Here is a 21,016-nt window from a genome sequence, read left to right as displayed (position 1 = left end):
TAAGGACTCTATCCCATTCACAGTAGTGCCAAAGAAGATGAAATATTTGGGAGTTTATCTAACAAAGGATGTGAAAGATCTATATAAAGAGAACTATGAAACTGTAAGAAAAGAGATAGCCGAGAATGTTAATAAATGGAAAAACATACCATGCTCATGGCTGGGAAGAATCAACATTGTTAAAATGTCCATACTACGAAAAGCAATATATAACTTCAACGCAATCCCTATTAAAGTTCCACTGTCATACTTCAAAGATCTTGAAAAAACAATACTTTGTTTTATATGGAATCGGAAAAAACCTCAAATAGCCAAGACACTACTCAAAAATAAAAACAAAGCAGGAGGAATTACGCTACCAGACCTCAGACTATACTACAAATCGATAGTGATCAAAACAGCATGGTATTGGCACAAAAACAGAGAAGTAGATGTCTGGAACAGAATAGAGAACCAAGAGATGAACCCAGCTACTTACCATTATTTAATCTTTGACAAGCCAATTAAAAACATTCAGTGGGGAAAAGATTCCCTATTTAACAAATGGTGCTGGGTGAATTGGCTGGCAACCTGTAGAAGACTGAAACTGGATCCACACCTTTCACCACTAACCAAGATAGACTCTTACTGGATTAAAGACCTAAACTTAAGACATGAAACTATAAAAATACTAGAAGAGAGTGCAGGGAAAACCCTTGAAGAAATTGGGTTGGGTGAGTTTTTTATGAGAAGGACCACCCAGGCGATTGAAGCAGCTTCAAAAATACACTTTTGGGACTTGATCAAACTAAAAAGCTTCTGCACAGCCAAGAACACGGTAAGTAAAGCAAGCAAACAGCCCACAGAATGGGAGAAGATATTTGCTGGTTATGTCTCCGACAAAGGTTTAATAACCAGAATCCACAGAGAACTCAAACACATTAGCAAGAAAAGAACAAGGGATACCATCACAGGCTGGGCAAGAGACTCGAAAAGAAACTTCTCCGAAGAAGACAGGCAAGCGGCCTTCAGACATATGAAAAAATGCTCATCATCTTTAATCATCAGAGAAATGCAAATCAAAACTACTTTGAGATATCATCTAACTCCAGTGAGACTAGCCTATATCACAAAATCTCAAGACCAGAGATGTTGGCGTGGATGTGGAGAAAAGGGAACACTTTTGCACTGCTGGTGGGAATGCAAATTAATACATTCCTTTTGGAAAGATATATGGAGAACACTTAGAGATCTAAAAATAGATCTGCCATTCAATCCTGTAATTCCTCTGCTGGGCATATACCCAGAAGACCAAAAACCACATCATAACAAAGATATTTGTACAAGAATCTTTATTGCAGCCCTATTCATAATTGCTAAGTCATGGAAAAAACCCAAGTGCCCATCGATCTACAAATGGATTAACAAATTGTGGTATATGTACACCATGGAATACTATGCAGCCTTGAAGAAAGATGGAGACTTTACCTCTTTCATGTTTACATGGATGGAGCTGGAACATATTCTTCTCAATAAGTGTCTCAAGAATGGAAGAAAAAATATTCAATGTATTCACCCCTACTATGAAACTAACTTAGGACCTTCACATGAAAGCTATAACCAAGTTACAACCTAAGAACAGGGGGAAGGGGGAAAGCGTGAGGAGGGAGGGGGGAGGTGGGTAGAGGGAGGAGGATTGAAAGGATCACACCTGTGGTGCATCTTACAAGGGTACATGTGAGCCTTGGCAAATGTGGAATGTAAATGTCTTGGCAAAGTAACTAAGAAAATGCCAGGAGGGCTATGTCAACTAACGAGATGAAAATGTGTCAAATATGCTATGAACCAAGTGTATGGTGCCCCATGATCATATTGATGTACACAGCTATGATTTAATTAAAAAAAAAGGTTTTATTTTTTTTTTTTAATTTTTTTTTTTTTTTATTGTTGGGGATTCATTGAGGGTACAATAAGCCAGTTACACTGATTGCAATTGTTAGGTAAAGTCCCTCTTGCAATCATGTCTTGCCCCCATAAAATGTGACACACACTAAGGCCCCACCCCCCTCCCTCCATCCCTCTTTCTGCTCCCCCCCCATAACCTTAATTGTCATTAATTGTCCTCATATCAAGATTGAGTACATAGGATTCATGCTTCTCCATTTTTGTGATGCTTTACTAAGAATAATGTCTTCCACTTCCATCCAGGTTAATACAAAGGATGTAAAGTCTCCATTTTTTTTAATGGCTGAATAGTATTCCATGGTATACATATACCACAGCTTGTTAATCCATTCCTGGGTTGGTGGGCATTTTTTTAAAAAAATAAAAAATGTACTGCTTTTATAATTTAAAAAAATGATTTGCATGACATTTTAAAATGAATGTTACTGAAGGTAATAATGTTAACTCCACTTGAGAAACATAAACAAATCATACAACTTATATGTTTTATAGCTCAACAATTACTTAAAATGATCATTTTTGTATCTATTTATAAATGATTGTTATAAGACAAGATAGATAAAGACTGACAAAGGCTATGCATTGACAGAGAATACAATTTCTAGGAGTGTAAAGACTACTAAAAGTTACATTAGGATCTTATTTAGCTAAGAGAGTCGCTGAGAAAGTGGTTCCTGTGCTTTTTATAAATCATCCTGCAATGATGATAGTTGCTACAACAGAAGGAAATACAGATCTCCATACCAGTATGTTTCTCTGAGCCTCGACATCAAGTCGGACCAGAGCAACAGTCAAGCATTCATAGAAAACCTGAGTACAATCAGCCTCTATGCCCTCATGAAGCGCTGGGCTTAGCAACTTGGCAAGTCGACTTAAAGATGTATTGATGATGAAATGAAATCAGAGGGCAGAAATAACCAAAAGTTGAGCAGAAAGAAATTTTATTGTTCAGCAATTATGTAGGAACTTAAGAGACTCTTTGGAGCTATTAGAAATCTGACACAGGAAAATATTCACGACTTAGAAGGAAAAAAAGTCCACTATCAGGTCATATCCCAGCTTACACTTTAGCAATACCCTAGGGATTTCATCCAATGCTTCATTTTCCCTGCTGTAATGTCACATAAAACTCCAATGATAGGAATTGCCCTGAACACTGGTTGCCGACATTTCCATTCAGATTAACATGTAATTTTTTTTTTTTTTTTTTTTTTTTTTTGAGACAGAGTCTCATTCTGTTGCCCTGGGCAGAGTGCCCTGGCATCATAGCTCACAGAAACCTCAAACTCATGGGTTCACATGCTCCTCCTGCCTCAGCCTCCTATGTAGTTGGAACTACAGGTACCTGCCACAACACCCAGCTATTTTTAGAGACGGGGTCTTGCTCTTGCTCAGGCTGGTCTCCAACTCCTGAGCTCAGGCAATCCACCTGTCTCAGCCTCCCAGAGTGCTGGAATTACAGGTTTGAGCCACTGTGCCCAGCCTTAATATGTAAATTAAAAATATCTCTCATGCCACTGTTCTTTCTTCTCCTGTATTCCTTTCAAATAGCTTTATAAAATAGAAAATTTTTTACTCTTATGCCTGCTTCATTATTCCAAAGCATGTAACTCTATTCATGAAAGAAAGACTCTCAAGGATTTACTGTCTAAAAATCATCAAGTATACCTAATGCAGATGAATGACAGAAAATATTGGCAGCACTCAAGTCATTTAAAGACCTGTAAGCCCCTTATGTCCAGATGGGTATCTACTAAGACATGGAAGACTGTAGTTAGGATTCCAAAGGGCTTTCTGATGCCAGAGCAGCCTGCACTAATGTGCTCTGCCCTAGTGTACATCCTGGCACTTTGCTTTATATTTCAAAACAGACTCTACCCCCTTCTTAGGGCTTAAGGGGAATGGAGACACAATGTGTGTTTTGTTATTTATTTACTTACTTATGAGATAGAGTCTTGTTCTGCTGTCCAGGCTAGAGTGCAATGGCACAGTCACAGCTCACTGAAACCTTGAACTCCTGGGTGCAAGTGATTCTCCGGCCTTAGCTTCCCAAAGCGCTCAGATTACAGGCATGAGCCACTGCTCTCTGCCCCATTTAAACAATGTTTCTTCTCTGATGCCGTAATTCACCATAGCATGAAAACAGAGTTTTGGCTATGTGGTTCCATTCCACATGACACCTCATACTTGTTTCAGATGATGCCATAACCAAGGGGCAAGAATGGAAAGAATGTCTTTTTAAAAAGTGAATGCAACCCTGTTTGTTAAGCAAGATCATTAAAGACGGATTTCCTGGTGAGTGTCTTCTATGCCCATGCTCCCTTTCTGCCCCCTTCTTTAAATGCTTGCCACTTCCTTCACCACCCCCATTTCTCAGCTCTATCTTGGTGTGTGTGTGGGGGGGTGCAGCCATCAGAAGTTTGTTTTCTCTTTTTTATACATTAATTCATTTATGGGGTACAATGTGCTGATTTGATATACAATGTGGAATGCTTACATCTAACTGATTAACATAACCATCATTTCGCTTACTTCTTTGTTGTGGAATATTTTTTCTCTTACTGTCAACACAATTTGCCACCCAGAATTTTGATTTACTTCTCATATCCTATAGTGTCACACATTTCAGAAAATGTTATGGATTTTCACTATTTTAAAACCTGAGCTCAGATCTCTCTTTTTAAAAAATTTCAGGTTAATATGAGGGTACAAACAATTAGGTTATAATGTTTGTGTTTTTTAGCTAAGGTCCCTGTTGTAGTTGTGCCCTTCACCCAGGAGTTGTGCCATACTTTCTTACACTGTGACCATTAGGTGACGGCACATCGATCCCCCTCTTTCCTGCCCTTAAACCTCCCATCCACCCTCTCATCCCAACTTGAGTTAAATTGAGTTTTTCTCTTGTGTGGGCATGTACTAGTTCATCTACTGGCTTCATACTAGTATTGAGTACATTGGATACTTGCTTTTCCATTCTTGTGATACTTTACTAAAGAGAATGTTCTCCAACTCTATACAGGTTAATACAAAAGATGTAAAGTCTCCATCTTTCTTATACCTGAATAGTATTCCCCAGTATAATATTCCACAGTTTACTAATCCATTCATGGGTTGATGGGCACTTGTGGGCACTTGGGTTGATTCCACATCTTGGCAACTGTAAATTGAGCTGTGATAAACAATCTAGCGAAAATATCCTTATGATAACATGATGTTTTTTCTTTTGGGTAGATGCCTAGTAATGGGATTATGGGCTCAAATGGAAGATCTATTTTGAGTTCTTTGAGGATTCTCCATATTTCTTTCCAAGGAGTCTGTGTTAGTTTGTAATCCCACCAACAGTGTAAAAATGTTCCCTTCTCTTTACACCCTCGCCAACATTTGCAGCTTTGGGACTTTGTGATGTGAGTTATTCTCATGGGTGTTAGGTGATTTCTCAAGGTGGTTTTGATTTACATGTCTCTGATAATTAGGGATGATAAGCATTTTTTCATGTGTTTCTTGACCATTCGTCTGTCTTCTATGGAGAAGGTTTTGTTCACGCCTCTTGCCAAATGATAAGTGGAATTGATTGCTCTTTTTTCTTTCCTTTTATTTTTCTCTTTTCTTTCTTTCTTTCTTTTTTTTTTTTTTTAGACAGAGTCTTACTGTCTTACCCTGGGTAGAGTGCCGTGGCATCATAGCTCACAGCAACTTCAAATACCTGGGCTTGAGCAATCTTCTTGCCTCAGATTCCTGAGTAGCTGGGATTACAGAAGCCCACCACCACACCCAGCTAGTTTTTCTATTTTTAGTAGAGAGAAGGTCTTGCTCTTACTCAGGCTGGTCTTGAACTCCTGAGCTCAGGCAGGTTTCAAACTGCTGAGCTCAGTCAATCCACTTGTTTCAGCCTCCAGAGTGCTACGATTACAGGCATGTGCCACTGTGCCTGGGCATTTGCTCTTTTGTTATTATTTAGTTTTTCCCTGTAGATAACAGCTATTGACCTTTTGTCTGATTTGTAACACGCAAATATCTTTTCCCATTCTGAAAATTGTCTAATCAATTGTTGTGTCCTTAACCACACAGAAACTTTTTTAGCTTAAATAAGTCCCATTTATTTACTTTTGTTGTTGTTGTGATTGCCAATGAAGTCCTTTTCATAAAATCTTTCCCCAGGTGGATATAATCAAGTGTTTTTCCCATGCTTTCTTGTTGGATTTTTATTGTTTCATGTCTTAGATTTAAATCTTTTACCCATTGTGAGTCAATTTTTATATGTAGTGAGAGGTGCAGGTCCAGTTTCAGTCTTTTTTTTTTTCCTTTTTTTTTATTAAATCATAACTGTATACATTGATATGATCATGGGGCATCATACACTCGCTTCATAGACCATTTGACACATTTTTATCACAGTGGTTAACATAGCCTTTCTGGCGTTATCTCAGTTACTGTGCCAAAACATTTACATTCTACATTTACCAAGTTTCGCAAATACCCCTGTAAGATGCACCACAGGTGTGATCCCACCGATCCCCCTCCCTCCACCCACCCCCCCTTCCCCCTTCCCCCTATTGTTAAGTTGTAGTTGGGTTATAGCTTTCATGTGAGAGTCCCAAATTAGTTTCATAGTAGGGCTGTGTACATTGGGTACTTTTTCTTCCATTCTTGGGATACTTTACTAAGAAGAATATGTTCCAGCTCCATCCATGTAAACATGAAAGAGGTAAAGTCTCCATCTTTCTTTAAGGCTGCATAGTATTCCATGGTATACATATACCACAATTTATTAATCCATTCGTGGATCGATGGGCACTTGGGCTTTTTCCATGACTTAGCTATTATGAATTGGGCTGCAATAAACATTCTGGTACAAATATCTTTGTTATGTTGTGATTTTTGGTCTTCTGGGTATATGCCCAGCAGAGGAATTACAGGATTGAATGGCAGATCTATTTTTAGATCTCTGAGTGTTCTCCATATATCTTTCCAAAAGGAATGTATTAATTTGCATTCCCACCAGCAGTGCAAAAGTGTTCCCTTTTCTCCGCATCCACGCCAACATCTCTGGTCTTGAGATTTTGTGATATAGGCTAGTCTCATTGGAGTTAGATGATATCTCAAAGTAGTTTTGATTTGCATTTCTCTGATGATTAAAGATGATGAGCATTTTTTCATATGTCTGAAGGCCTTGCGCCTGTCTTCTTCAGAGAAGTTTCTCTTCAAATCCCTTGCCCAGCCTGCGATGGGATCCCTTGTTTTTTTCTTGCTAATGCGTTTGAGTTCTCTGTGGATTCTGGTTATTAAACCTTTGTCAGAGATATACCCTGCAAATATCTTCTCCCATTCTGAGGGCTGTCTGCTTGCTCTGCTTACTGTGTTCTTAGCTGTGCAGAAGCTTTTTAGTTTGATCAAGTCCCAGTAGTGTATTTTTGAAGCTGCTTCAATTGCCCGGGGGGTTCTCCTCATGAAATACTCACCCAGACCAATTTCTTCAAGGGTTTTCCCTGCATTCTCCTCTAGTATTTTTATAGTTTCGTGTTTTAAGTTTAAATCTTTAATCCAATGAGAGTCTATCTTAGTTAATGGTGAAAGGTGTGGGTCCAATTTCAGTCTTCTGCAGGTTGCCAGCCAGTTCACCCAGCACCATTTGTTAAATAGGGAATCTTTTCCCCACTGAATGTTTTTAATGGGCTTGTCAAAAATCAAATAGCGGTAAGTAGCTGGATTCATCTCTTGGTTCTCTATTCTGTTCCAGATATCTACTTCTCTGTTTTTGTGCCAATACCATGCTGTTTTGATCACTATCGATTTGTAGTAAAGTCTGAGGTCTGGTAGTGTGATTCCTCCTGTTTTGTTTTTGTTTCTGAGTAATGTCTTGGCTATTCGAGGTTTTTTCTGATTCCATACAAAACGAAGTAATGTTTTTTCAAGATCTTTAAAATATGACAATGGAGCTTTAATAGGGAGTGCGTTGAAATTATATATTGCTTTGGGTAGTATGGACATTTTGATAATGTTGATTCTTCCTAGCCATGAGCATGGTATGTTTTTCCATTTGTTAACATTTTCAGCTATTTCTTTTCTTAGAGTTTCATAGTTCTCTTTATAGAGATCTTTCACGTCTTTTGTTAGGTAAATTCCCAAATATTTCATCTTCTTTGGCACTACTGTGAATGGGATAGAGTCCTTAACTGCTTTTTCAACTTGACTGTTGTTGGTGTATATAAAGGCTACCAATTTATGAATGTTGATTTTGTAACCTGAGACGCTGCTATATTCCTTGATCACTTCTAGGAGTTTTGTAGTAGAGTCCCTAGTGTTTTCCAGATACACAATCATATCATCTGCGAAGAGCGAAAGTTAGATCTCTTCTGACCCTATATGGATACCCTTGATCGCCTTTTCTTCCCTAATTGCGGTGGCTAAAACTTCCATTACAATGTTGAAAAGCAATGGAGACAATGGGCAGCCTTGTCTGGTTCCTGATCTGAGTGGAAATGATTCCAATTTAACTCCATTCAATATGATATTGGCTGTGGGTTTGCTGTAGATAGCCTCTATCAGTTTAAGAAAAGTCCCTTCTAGACTAATTTTCTTGAGTGTTCTGATCATGAAGGGATGCTGGATATTATCAAAAGCTTTTTCTGCATCAATTGAGAGAATCATATGGTCTTTGTTTTTTAATTTGTTTATGTGCTGAATTACATTTATAGATTTACGTATATTGAACCAGCCTTGAGACCCTGGGATAAAACCAACTTGGTCATGATGTATAATTTGTTTGATGTGTTGCTGGATTCTGTTTGTTAGGATCTTGTTGAATATTTTTGCATCTATATTCATTAGTGATATTGGTCTATAATTTTCTTTTCTTGTTGGGTCTTTTCCTGGTTTGGGGATCAGGGTGATGTTTGCTTCATAGAACGTGTTGGGTAGTCTTCCTTCTTTTTCTACATTTTGGAACAGGTTGAGTAATATAGGTACTAATTCCTCTTTAAAAGTTTGGTAGAATTCTGACGTGAAACCATCTGGTCCCGGGCTTTTCTTTTTAGGGAGGTTTTGTATAGTTGATGCTATTTCTGAACTTGATATGGGTCTGTTTAACATTTCTACTTGATTCTGGTTAAGTCTTGGAAGGTGGCGTGCTTCCAAGTATTGGTCTATTTCCTTCAGATTTTCATATTTCTGAGAATAAAGTTTCTTGTAATATTCATTAAGGATTTTTTGGATTTCTGATGAGTCTGTGGTTATTTCGTCTTTGTTGTCTGATTGATGATATTAGAGATTTTACTCTTTTTTTCCTGATTAGGTTGGCCAGAGGTTTATCTATTTTATTGACCTTTTCAAAAAACCAGCTTTTTGATTTATTGATCTGTTGTATTATTCTTCTGTTTTCAATTTCATTTAATTCTGCTCTAATTTTGGTTATTTCTTTTCTTCTACTGGGTTTGGGGTTGGAATGTTCTTCCTTTTCCAGTTGCGTGAGATGTCCCATTAAGTTGTTAACTTCCTCTCTTTCCGTTCTCTTGAGGAAGGCTTGCAGTGCTATAAATTTCCCTCTTAGAACTGCCTTTGCAGTGTCCCAGAGGTTCTCATAGTTTGTGTCTTCATTGTCATTTTGTTCCATAAAATTGGCGATTTCTTTCTTAATCTCATCTCTGACCCAGCTATCATTCAGCATAAGGTTATTTAACTTCCATGTTTTTGTATGGGTATGCAGATTCCTGTTGTTACTCAATTCAAGTTTTATTCCATGATGGTCCGAGAAGATGCATGGAATAATTTCTATTCCTTTAAATTTACTGAGGTTAGACTTGTGACCTAAAATGTGGTCAATTTTGGAGTAAGTTCCGTGGGCGGATGAGAAGTATGTGTATTCAGTTTTGTTGGGATGAAATATTCTGTAGATGTCTGCTAAATCTAAATATTGGATGGTTAGGTTTAAATCTAAGATTTCTTTGCTCAGCTTCTTTCTGGAGGATCGATCCAACACTGCCAAGGGAGTGTTGAAATCTCCGACGATTATGGAGCTGGAGGAAATCAAGTTACTCATGTCTGTTAGAGTTTCTCTTATAAATTGAGGTGCATTCTGGTTGGGTGCATAGATATTAATAATTGAGATCTCATCATATTGAGTATTACCCTTAACAAATATGAAGTGACCATTCTTGTCCTTCCTTACTTTTGATGGTTTAAAGCCTACTGTATCTGCAAATAAAATTGCAACACCTGCTTTTTTCTGATTACCATTTGCCTGAAATATGGATGACCATCCTTTCACCCTGAGTCTGTATTTGTCTTTTAAGTTGAGATGTGACTCTTGTATGCAACAAATATCTGGCTTGAGTTTTTGTATCCAGTCAGCTAACCTATGCCTCTTTAGAGGACAGTTTAAGCCATTCACATTGATGGAGAGTATTGATAAGTCTGGTGGAATTTTGGGTATCGAGTTTTTCAAAGGTCCAGTGGACATTTTTAATCCTTTCGCCAGTGTGGAAGTTGGAGTTTGATCCGAAGTTTCTGAGTCAGTTTACCTTTGTGGTGTAGGACTGGGTTGGTCATTGTGGAGGATAGGCCAGTTTCAGTCTTTTACATGTGGGATATCCAGGTCTCCAGCACCATTTATTGAATAGGGATTCTTTTTCCCAGAGTATGCTGTGGTTTATCGAAAGTCAGATGGCAATAAGAGGCAGGTTTCATATCTAGGTTTTCTATTCTGTTCCATAGATCTAGGCCTCTAATTTTGTGTAAATACCATGCTGTTTTGATCACTGTGGACTTGTAACATAATATAAAGTCTGGTAGAGTGATGCCTCAAGATTTGTTTTTATTACTAAGAATTGCCTTGGCCATATGGTTTTTTCTAGTTCCACACAAAACAAAGAACTATTTTTTCAAGTTCTTCCAGGTATGATGTTGATATTTTAATGGGATTGCATTAAACCTGTAGATTGCTTTGTGTAGTATAAACATTTTAACATTGTTGATTCTTCCCAGCCAAGAGCATGGTACATTCCTCAATGTGTTAATGTCTACTGCTATTTCTTTTCTCACAGTTTCATAATTATCCCTGTAGAAATCCTTCACTTCCTTATTAGATATATCCCCAAGTATTTCATTTTCTTTGAAGCTACTCTGTAGGGTATTGTGTTCTTGATTTTCTTCTTGACTTGACTGTTACTGGCATATACAAAAGCTACCTACCGATTTGTGGACATCAATTTTATACCCTGAGGTGTTGCTGTATTTCTTGATCACTTCCAGGAGTCTTGTGGTTGAGTCTTTGGAGTTTTCTAAGTATAAGATCATATCATCAGCAAAAAGTGGGATGTTGACCTCCTTTGCCCCCATTTGGATGTCCTTAATATCCTACAATGCCTGATTGATTACATTGGCTAGAACTTCCACCACTATGTTGAATAGTAGTGGCAATAATGGACATTCTTGTTTGGTTCCAGTTCTAAGTGAAAATGCTTTCAGTTTTACTCTATTGGCTGTGGATTTGTTACAGATGGCTTCTGTCATTTTAAGAAATGTGCCATCTATGCCAATTTTATTAAGTGTTCTTGTTAGAAAAGGATGCTGTATTTTGTCAAATGCTTTTTCTGGATCTGTTGAGAAGATCATATGGTCTTTGTTTTTGCTTCTATTGATACAGTGAATTACATTTATGGATTTGAGTATGTTAAACCAGCCTTGTATCCCTGGGATAAAGCCTACTTGATTGTGATATATAATTTCTTTAATGTGTAGTTGTAATCTACTTGATAGAATTTTACTGAGTATTTTTGCAACAATATTCATTAGTGAAATTGGTCTGTATTTCTCTATTTTTGTGGGGTCCTTTCTTGGTTTTGGTAGCAGGGCAATGATTGTTTCATAGAAAGTGTATGGATCCCTAGGAGGATTCCTTCCTTTTCAATTTTTTTGAAATAGATTATGCAATATAGGTACAAGCTCTTCTTTGAAGATTTGATAGAACTCTGGTGGGAAGCCATCTGGTCCAGGGATTTTTTTGTTGGGAGCTTTTTAATTTTTTGTCCAATTTTGGTGCTTGGTATTGGTCTTTAAAGAGATCTATTTCTTCCTGCTTAATTCTGGGGAGATTGTGTCATCACAGGTTTTGGCCCATTTCTTCCACATTGTCAAATTACTGGCCATAGAGTTTTTTGGGTTTCTTTTTTATAGAATTCAGAGATGATCTCTTGTACCTCTGTGATATCTGTTGTTACTTCCCCCTTTTAATTTCTGATTGAGATCATTAGAAATCTTACTTTTCTGTTTCTAGTTAATCTGGTCAAAAGTTTATCCCTTTTGTTTATCTTTTCAAAGAATCAACTTTTTGTTTCTTTGATTTCTGAATGATTCTTTTGTTTTCAATTTCATTTATTTCTGATTTGATTTTGGTTATTACATTTCTTCTAGGTTTGAGGTTGAATTTGTCTTCCTTTTCCATTTCCTTGAGATGATTCATTAGGTTGTTGATGTGTGCTCTTTCTATTTTTTGGATATGGGCATCTAATGTGATGAATTTCCCTCTACCCTCTTAGGACTGCTTTTGTAGTATCCCACAGGTTTTGGTGGCATGTGGCTTCATTATTGTTATGTTCAAGGAATCTAATTATTTCCTCCCTATCTCTTCCTTTATGTCATTCAGCATAAGGTTGTTTAGTTTCCTTGACTTTGTGTGGGGATGAAGGTTTTTGTTGGAGTTGAGGTCTACCTTTACTCCCTTGTGGTCTGAAAATACATGAGGTATAATTTCAATTTTTTTAATTTTGTTGAGATTTGATCTGTATCCTAGGATATGATCAATTTTAGAATATGATCCATGGGCTGATGAGAAGAACATATATTCATTAGCTTTGGTATGGTATGTCTATTAAGCCCAGTTGCCCTAGGGTCACATTTAAATCCCTTGTTTCTTTTTTTAATTTCTGTTGCAGTGCTTCTCAACCATCTTAAAGCTGCATTGTATTTTCATTGTTAAAAAGAGGTTGAGACCCACAGGTTGAGAACCGCTGGTTTAGAGGATCTGTCCAGTTCTATCAGAGGGGTGTTAAAGTTCCTAGCTATTATGGTGTTGTAGGATATCATATTGTTCAGAACAGTTAGGGCTCATTTCATAAATCTGGGAGCATTTAAGGTTTTGTTTTGTCCTGAGAGGTTAGATGTGTTTGCTGAAGATACCATATAGTTGGCTTGTGCTTTTTTTGTTTAGTCTGCTAGCCCATGCCTCTTCAGTGGGGAATTCAAGCCATTCACATTTATAGAGAGAATTGTTAAATTTGGTGGAGATCTGTTTATCTTGTTTTGTGGAATTCTGATGCCTAATTTTATTACTTGGGCTATTGTGGAAGATAGGCTTTAACCTTTTATTTTTTGGTGACTTGACTTTGCTGGTGGTCCACTGTGATGGTCTCTGTGTAGTAAAGGTTGAGTATTTCCTGCAGGGTTGGTCCTGTAGTGGCAAATTTCCTCAATGATTGCTTGTCAGTAAAAGATTTGAATTCTCCATCAAATATGAAACTTAGTTTAGCAGGATACAGGACCCTAGGCTGGAGGTTGTTTTGTTTGAATAAATAGAAAGTCAAAGCCTAATCTCTTCTGGCTTGTAAAGTTGCAGCTGAGAAATCTGCTGTCACCCTCATGGATCTGCCCCTGCAGGTCAATTGGTACTTACTCCTGGCTGCTTGCAGAATTTTCTCTTTCATTTTGACCTTGTCCAAGTTCATTACAATGTGACTGGGGTTCAATATCCACCTAAAAGGAGTGTGTCAGAATATTTGATGATGCTTGGGAAATTTTCAATTATGATATCCTTCAGTCAGACTTTCATACCTTTGGGTTGCTCTTCTTCTCCTTTAGGGATACATGTAATTCATATGTTTGTATGCTTCGTAAATTCTCATAATTCTCTAAGTGATTGCCGAGCTTTCACTCTCTCCTTTTCTGCCTCTTTAAATGCCTGAGTTAGCTCAAGAGTCTTATCCTCAGGTGGTGCCTGTGGCTCAGTGGGTAGGGGTACCAGCCCCATATATCGAGGATGGTGGGTTCAAACCCAGCCCTGGCCAAACTGCAACAACAACAACAAAATAGCTGGGCATTGTGGCGGGTAGTCCCAGGTACTTGGGAGGCTGAGGCAAAAGAATCGCCTAAGACCAGGATTTGGAGGTTGCTGTGAGCTGTGAACTTTCCTGCCACTCTATTGAGGGCGACAGGGTGAGACTCTTGTCTTATTAAAAAAAAAAAAAAAAAGTCTTATTCCTCTAGCTCTGAGATTCTTTTTTCTCCATGGTTTAATCTGTTATTGATACTTTCCACTGCATCTTTAAGTTCCCTGAATGGGAGTGCCACCGTGGTCTGAGGAATGTCAACTATTCAACATGGAGGCGAGATCCAACTCTGATCTGGATTACACTCAGTACAGGCTAGACTATGAAATCAAAACTAATCATCCTAATTCAGCAGGCAAGAAAAGTCCAGTTACTGTTAAAGGAAATGTTAGTGATAAAGTCTCGATATCAAACTTTGTACGCACGCTTCAAATAACTTACTGTTGAGCAGAAAGAGACTAAGAATTGCATTTGTGCTACTGTGAATAAGACTATGAAAATGATACAACAACTACAAAAGCAAACAGACCTGGAGCTGTCACCACCGACTGAAGAAGAGAAAAATGCAGCAGAGCAAGTAAAATCTCACATGACAGACTTATGAAGAAATGGATTTCCAAAAGGGAACTCTAATAGAGAAGAAATCAATTCCAGAAAAATTTAGGAAGATGCCTTTTAATGGTTGATGACTAGTGGTAGGGGGCTGGTGGAAGAGAAGGAGGTTTGGCTTGAATGACGATAATACTGCCTTTCATATGAGAGAAGAATATAAGAATTCATGGCTTCCTCTCCTAGCTCTCATACATCACCCTCTAAATTAGGGCAGATATATAAATAAAGTTCAGCCAAAATGGGGGGGAAAAAAAAGTTCCCTGAATGCCTTCTTCAATTCCTTAAGATCCTATATATCCTTTCTAATTTCATCATGTCTTTCATTTATTTCTTGGGTTAATTTTTGGATTACCTTTTGATTATTATCCACTTTCCCTACAATTCCTCTCACTGTTCTTGCCATCTGAACTCTAAATTCCCTTTCTTTCATTTCCATCATTTCTTTATCAGTAGGATCCTCTGGTAGCTGCCTTGTGATTCCTTATGGGAATTGATCTGTTCTGGTTGTCGTGTTGCTAGAATTTTGTTGTTGGTTCCTCCTCATGTATGTTAACTTCTTGTTTACTTTCTTCCCCTTCTTTCTCCTCTCTCTTCCTCCTTCTCCTTAATTTTCCTTGCCTCTGTGCTTGGGTATTGGAGTGGCCTCCTAGGCTCCTAGAATCCCTCACTATCTAACTATGCCCTCGTGATGATGACTCTGGCTGGACATCCATTAAGAGGTGGCTGGAGTCCCCTTGCCCTAACCTTCCTGAGGGTGGTTCATAAGGATATATCTCTAGTCCACCATCTTGGAGGCCTCCCTCCTGAGCTCAGATCTCTGATCATGCTGTTGACTCTCCCACAGTTTTATCTTTCTCCCAGACCTTCAGGCGTGCTTGGGCCCACATTGCCAAGGGCCTATATGGTCTTCACTCAGATGCCTCCCAGACACCTCAGTCATACTGAGGTGAAGCAGAATTCTTTGGATGGAAGTACCATGTGTGTCAGGAAACTACTATTTTTCTATGGTCTCTAAAAAAAATTCTTTCAAATCATCCCCAATATTCAGTTTGTCACCAAGGCTCCTCATTTCATCCCCCAGCATGCCTCCTAGAGTGACTGCTTACTCTCCAGTTCTGGTGCCACTACCACTGAGCAAGCTCACAATTTTTCTCAAAAACGAGCCAGTTAATCCCTTCATTTTTCAGATTTAAAAAACCCAGAAGCCCAGAGCTGTGAAGTAACTTGCCCAAGGTCAGTGACTTTGGCAAAACAAGTATTCTTCCCACTGAATTGCCTTGTTCTTGGCCTGCATTTGTGGTGTACCTAAAGAACTGTTTGCTGATTATTAAATAAAACACAAATTAAAATGAAACTAGCATAGTGTTGCAAAAACTCTAGGTTTTAGTAAACTTGGGTTCCAATTCTATTTCTACTTCTAGCATGCAGGGAAAGTATTGGGGTCTCAGTTTATTTGTGTGTCCAGGGAATGGAGTAGATCATCATGGCTTCCTCTCCCAGCTCTCATACATCACCCTCTAAATATATTATTTCTAATTAGATGTATGATGTGATCTTTGGTCTCATGGCATTTGCTTTTCATTTGTCACAAGAAATGAAACAAAGGTCACAAGACTTTGTATTCATTTGCATCACAGATGACTAGAAGGTTAATGTGTAACTGGGTGCTGAGCACAAAAGTGAGGAGAAGGGGAGTGGACATGGGCTGGAGGGGCCTGGAGAAATAAAGTCTGACCTGCCCTCTGTGAGAGGTGTGGGGCTTGGCCAGGAAAAAGAAAACACCAGCAGAGGCTGGAGTCACGGCCACACATGACACATGAGGCCTTGCAGGATCAAGGCTGCCCAAATAGGGTTTGGATCAGGGTATGGGGGGGAAGGAGCTCCCACTGAGGAGATGGTTGTCATGCCAGGCTATGTATGTTGACCATTCAGTGGGGAACCTTATGGCTACATGTGGCCTTGTGGGTCTTTGAGTGTGGCCTTTTGACTAAATCCAGATTTTACAGAACAAATTCTTTCAATAAAGGGATTTGTCCTGTGAAGTTTGGATTTGATTGAAGGGCCACTCTTGGGAATCTGGAAGGCCACATATGACTCTGTGGCCACAGGTTCCTTCCCCTTGGGTCATGGCAAGTGGGCAGATAACCAACCAACCAACCAACCTGTTTCACTAAATGCAGAATAAGGTCCTGAGGGCTCAGACTTAGGGAAACATGTCTTAGGTTCACCTCATTCTTCTGTTCCATTAGATGTTCCCAATTACACAATAAATTCCCAGAATTATACATTGTAACAATGTGAAGCATACAATAATTATGTTGAAATCGATGTTTTGTTTAAGCATTAATAAAAGATCTGATTATATGAGCACTTTCCTATTTTCTAGGAGTTGAAGAGTTAGAGTTTTGTCAGTTTCTGGTTTGCCTTCTATTCTTTGTATCTGTCTCTATATTTTGTCTTATATTAATTCAATTTGGTTTCATTACCATGATGTGTTTAGAGCACATTCTTTCTGGAAAAAAAAGGGACATAAATTATTATTATTTGGGGGGGGACATCTATTATTAGTAAATTTTATCTGGATGGATGCTCTTTAAAATCATATAATAAATAATAACAAAATAATTTCAGGCATATAGCACTTTTTAGAAGAGGGATTGATTATAAATATAATTCCATTTATCCTAATTCAAGTTAACAATCCTTACATTTGTATACCATTTTAGGGATTATAAAGTTTTAAGAACTTGTGGTAAAATATACATAACATACAATTTACTATAAAGCCATCCTTAAATGCACAGTTCAGTAGTATTAAGCATATTCACAGTGCTGTGCAATCATCACCACCACTCATTTCTAGACTTTTTCATCATTCCAAATTGAAACTCTGCACCCATTAAACATGACTTTCCAGTCTTCACCTCCTCCCAGCCCCAGCAACCTCCATGCTACTTTCTGTCTCTATGAATTTTCCTATTCCACTCCTACAAGTGGAATCATACAATATTTGTACTTTACTGTCTAGTTTATTCCACGTAGCATGATGTCGTCAAGGTTCATCTATGTCATAGCAGGTATCAGAACTGGGTTCCTTTTTAAGTCTGTATGTCTTCTGTTGTATGTATATACCACATTTTGCTTATCCCATTTAACTGTTGATGGACAGTTGGGTCATTTCTACATATTGGCTATCGTGAATAATGTTGCTAGAAAACTGATATACAAGTATCCGAGTCCCTGCTTTCAATTTTGGCTATCTACTGAGACGCAATGGCTAGATCATAGGGTATTCCATTTTTAGGGTTCTGAGGAGCTGCCATACTACTGCCTTCTTATAGCTGCACCATTTTATACTGCGTATTGCCACCAACAGTGCACAACAGTTTCATTTCTCTACATTTTCATCAAAACTTATTATTTTTCCTTTTGAAAAAGCACAATTATGTGGGCTGCGCCTGTGGCTCAGTGAGTAGGGCGCCGGCCCCATATACTGAGGGTGGTGGGTTCAAACCCGGCACTGGCCTAAACTGCAACAACAAAAAAAAAGCCAGGTGTTGTGGCAGGTGCCTATAGTCCCAGCTACTCGGGAGGCTGAGGCAAGAGAATCGCCTACTCCCAACAGCTGGAGGTTGCTCTGAGCTGTGACGTCACAGCACTCTACCAAGGGCGATAAAGTGAGACTCCATCTCTACAAAAAAAAAAAAAAGAAAGAAAGAAAGAGAAAGCATAATATGTAATCTAATGGGTGTGAAATAAGGTTCATTTTTCTTTTTTCTTTCTTTTTTTTTGTTTAGCAGGCCCAGGCCTGGTTCAAACCTGCCACCCCTGGTGCACAGGGCCAGCATTCTAACCACTGAGCTATGGGCGCCAGTTGATAAGGTTCATTTTTTTTTTTTTTAATTTTGTGTATTGTTATTTGATCCATTAAATCTTTAACAAAGAGCTCCTCCAAGGCAAATAACCTGTCTTACTCATCCTTGGCCCCATGCCCTGCAAATAGGAAGCTTTTCAATAAATGTTATTTGAATAGAAAATTGATAGACTTATGGAATAGATATTTATGGAATAGAGTAGGTACTAATTGTTATTCTCCTTTCACTGAGAAGAAATTGTGACTCAGAGCATTAAGTGAGTAGGCTAAGGTCAAATTGCTGGCTAGGAACTGCCAGCAAGAAGTCAGTCAAGTCAAACCTTCTAGCCCTAAACTGAGTGATGGGAGTGGATGTACCAAGCATGAATGTCAGTGCTCGGAAACAGTACCCACTTTTCTGATTCTGCAGCTTGGCTCCATTAGAGACAGTGCCTGTGTAGTAAGAATACAGGCAAGCAACTTAGAGGAAAAGGGCCAGCTCAGACCATCATCCATTTATGCCTAGAACACAAGAAATCTGGCTCAAATCTCCAAGTTGTGGTGCAAAGGCACTTCTGCCATCAAGTATAACAAGGCATTATATGAGAAACTTCTAGTACACCAAGGCGATTCCTGGAATACTGCTTATAGGAAAACAATTACTTCAATTTGCAAGAAAAGGTAGTACTAATAATAAACTCTACAGAAGCATCCAAGTAATTAAATAATCTGCACTCTTAATACTTTTGACATGTACCCTTGCATTGTGTGCAATAGGTGAGGTCCCATCAGTTACCCCCCCTCCTCCCCTCCCTCTTCTTCCTCTTCCCTCCTTCATTCTGGACTATAGTTGTGTTTTATCATTCGTATGAAAATGTGGGTGATTATATATTGGTTTCATAATAGTCCTGAGTACATTGGATACTTTTCTTCCATTCTTGAGATACTTCACTAAGAAGAATATGTTCCAGCTCCATCCATATATCATAAAAGATGTAAGATATCATCTAACTCCAGTAAGATTAGCCCACATCACAAAATCCCAAACCTATAGATGTTGGTGTGGATGTGGAGAGAAGGGAACATTTTTGCACTGCTGGTGGGAATGCAAGCTAATACATGTCTTTTGGAAAGAAGTTTAGAGAACACTTAGGGAACTAACAGTAGACCTGCAATTCCTCTACTAGGTATACATCCAGAAGACCAAAAATCATTTTACAACAAAGATATTTTCATGAGAATGTTTATTGCAGCCTAATTCATAATTGCCAAGTCATGGAAGCAGCCCAAGTGCTCATCAACCCATGAATGGATTAATAAATTGTGGTAGATGTATACCATGGAATACTATGCAGTCATAAAAAGATACTCCACCTTAGTTATGTTAAGCTGAAGCTTGCTGTGACTCCTTAATGAAGATATTTAAGTTCGGAGCTCAGAATCAGGCTAGTAACAGAAATCAGGATTAAAGACAATGGGTAAGATCCCCAAGGAGCCCAAGTGGGGAGAAAAGAGGACAGGGAAAGGGGAGGGGCTGGTGGAGAGAAGGGAGAGGGCAAATGGGGTCGGGTGTGGGTGTGGATGTGCTATCTTCAGGGTGGTGATCCCTCAACTGCAGCATTTCACATCCTGGAGACCCCTTCAGGGAGATGGTGCTGGGACCCAGCATGGGGGCGCCCACCTCTGCCATCCCTCCTGGTAGGCATGGGGAACCCGACTGCCCATGTGCCCATTAGGATCGTGGCACATTTATGCCTAGCATCTGCACCATCATTGTTATCACAATTGTACTTTGCCCTCATTCGCCCTTACAGGTAGGCATTACTGTCAGGACACAGAAGTTGGGTAACTTGCCAGAGATCCCACATAGGAAGCCGGGTCAGGATTCCTCTCTGACAGCCTAGGCCTTGCAGGAACACTGGCTGATACGGAATGCCCCAAGGTGGGCTTTCTGGCCACTTTGACCTTCCCTGTCTCTCATCCACACCCTTGTAGTACCACTGAAAACCCCATATCCGCTCATGAATCCTGGGTATACTTTCTGGTATGTCTATCTGTTCACAGTATGATGGAATATGTGATTTTTATATGTCTAGCAATGTCATGGTCAATTCGTCTTTTTTGTAGGTACAGTTTCATGTGCTTGTGCATGGGAAACACATGTGCTGACACATTAGCCTAGTTCCAAATGATCTGAAAAGAACTGCAATGCAATATTGTATACAAGTATTTATATTTATATGTATACACAATATTTATATATGTTTGTATACAAGTATTAATATAAATACAGCATACACACATGATGGAAGTGGGGGGAATGTATGTGGAATTTCAGTCAGGATTTTATTAGAGAAGGTATGTAATTGGCACTTTCACTGTTAGTGACTCCCTGGTTAACCACCTTATGTAATTATTTCTGTCTGTGGTCTGGTGTACATGTAACACCAGTCTCTGAGGTGATATTAGCAAGTGCCCCGCAAAGTCCTCTGTGTGTAACATCTGAAAA

General features: G+C 38.8%; 1 protein-coding gene across 2 annotated transcripts in view; it reads right to left on the bottom strand.

The window, feature by feature from the left end:
• Positions 1-21,016, bottom strand: part of MCF2L2 (MCF.2 cell line derived transforming sequence-like 2) — a 269,445-nt gene that overhangs the window by 86,197 nt on the left and 162,232 nt on the right. The window lies entirely within an intron of this gene.

This window comes from Nycticebus coucang, chromosome 16 (genome assembly GCF_027406575.1).
Source record: "Nycticebus coucang isolate mNycCou1 chromosome 16, mNycCou1.pri, whole genome shotgun sequence".
In the NCBI taxonomy this organism is placed as follows: Eukaryota; Metazoa; Chordata; class Mammalia; order Primates; family Lorisidae; genus Nycticebus; species Nycticebus coucang.
Note: the sequence above shows the minus strand (reverse complement) of the source record. Positions and strands in the feature narration are given on the sequence as shown.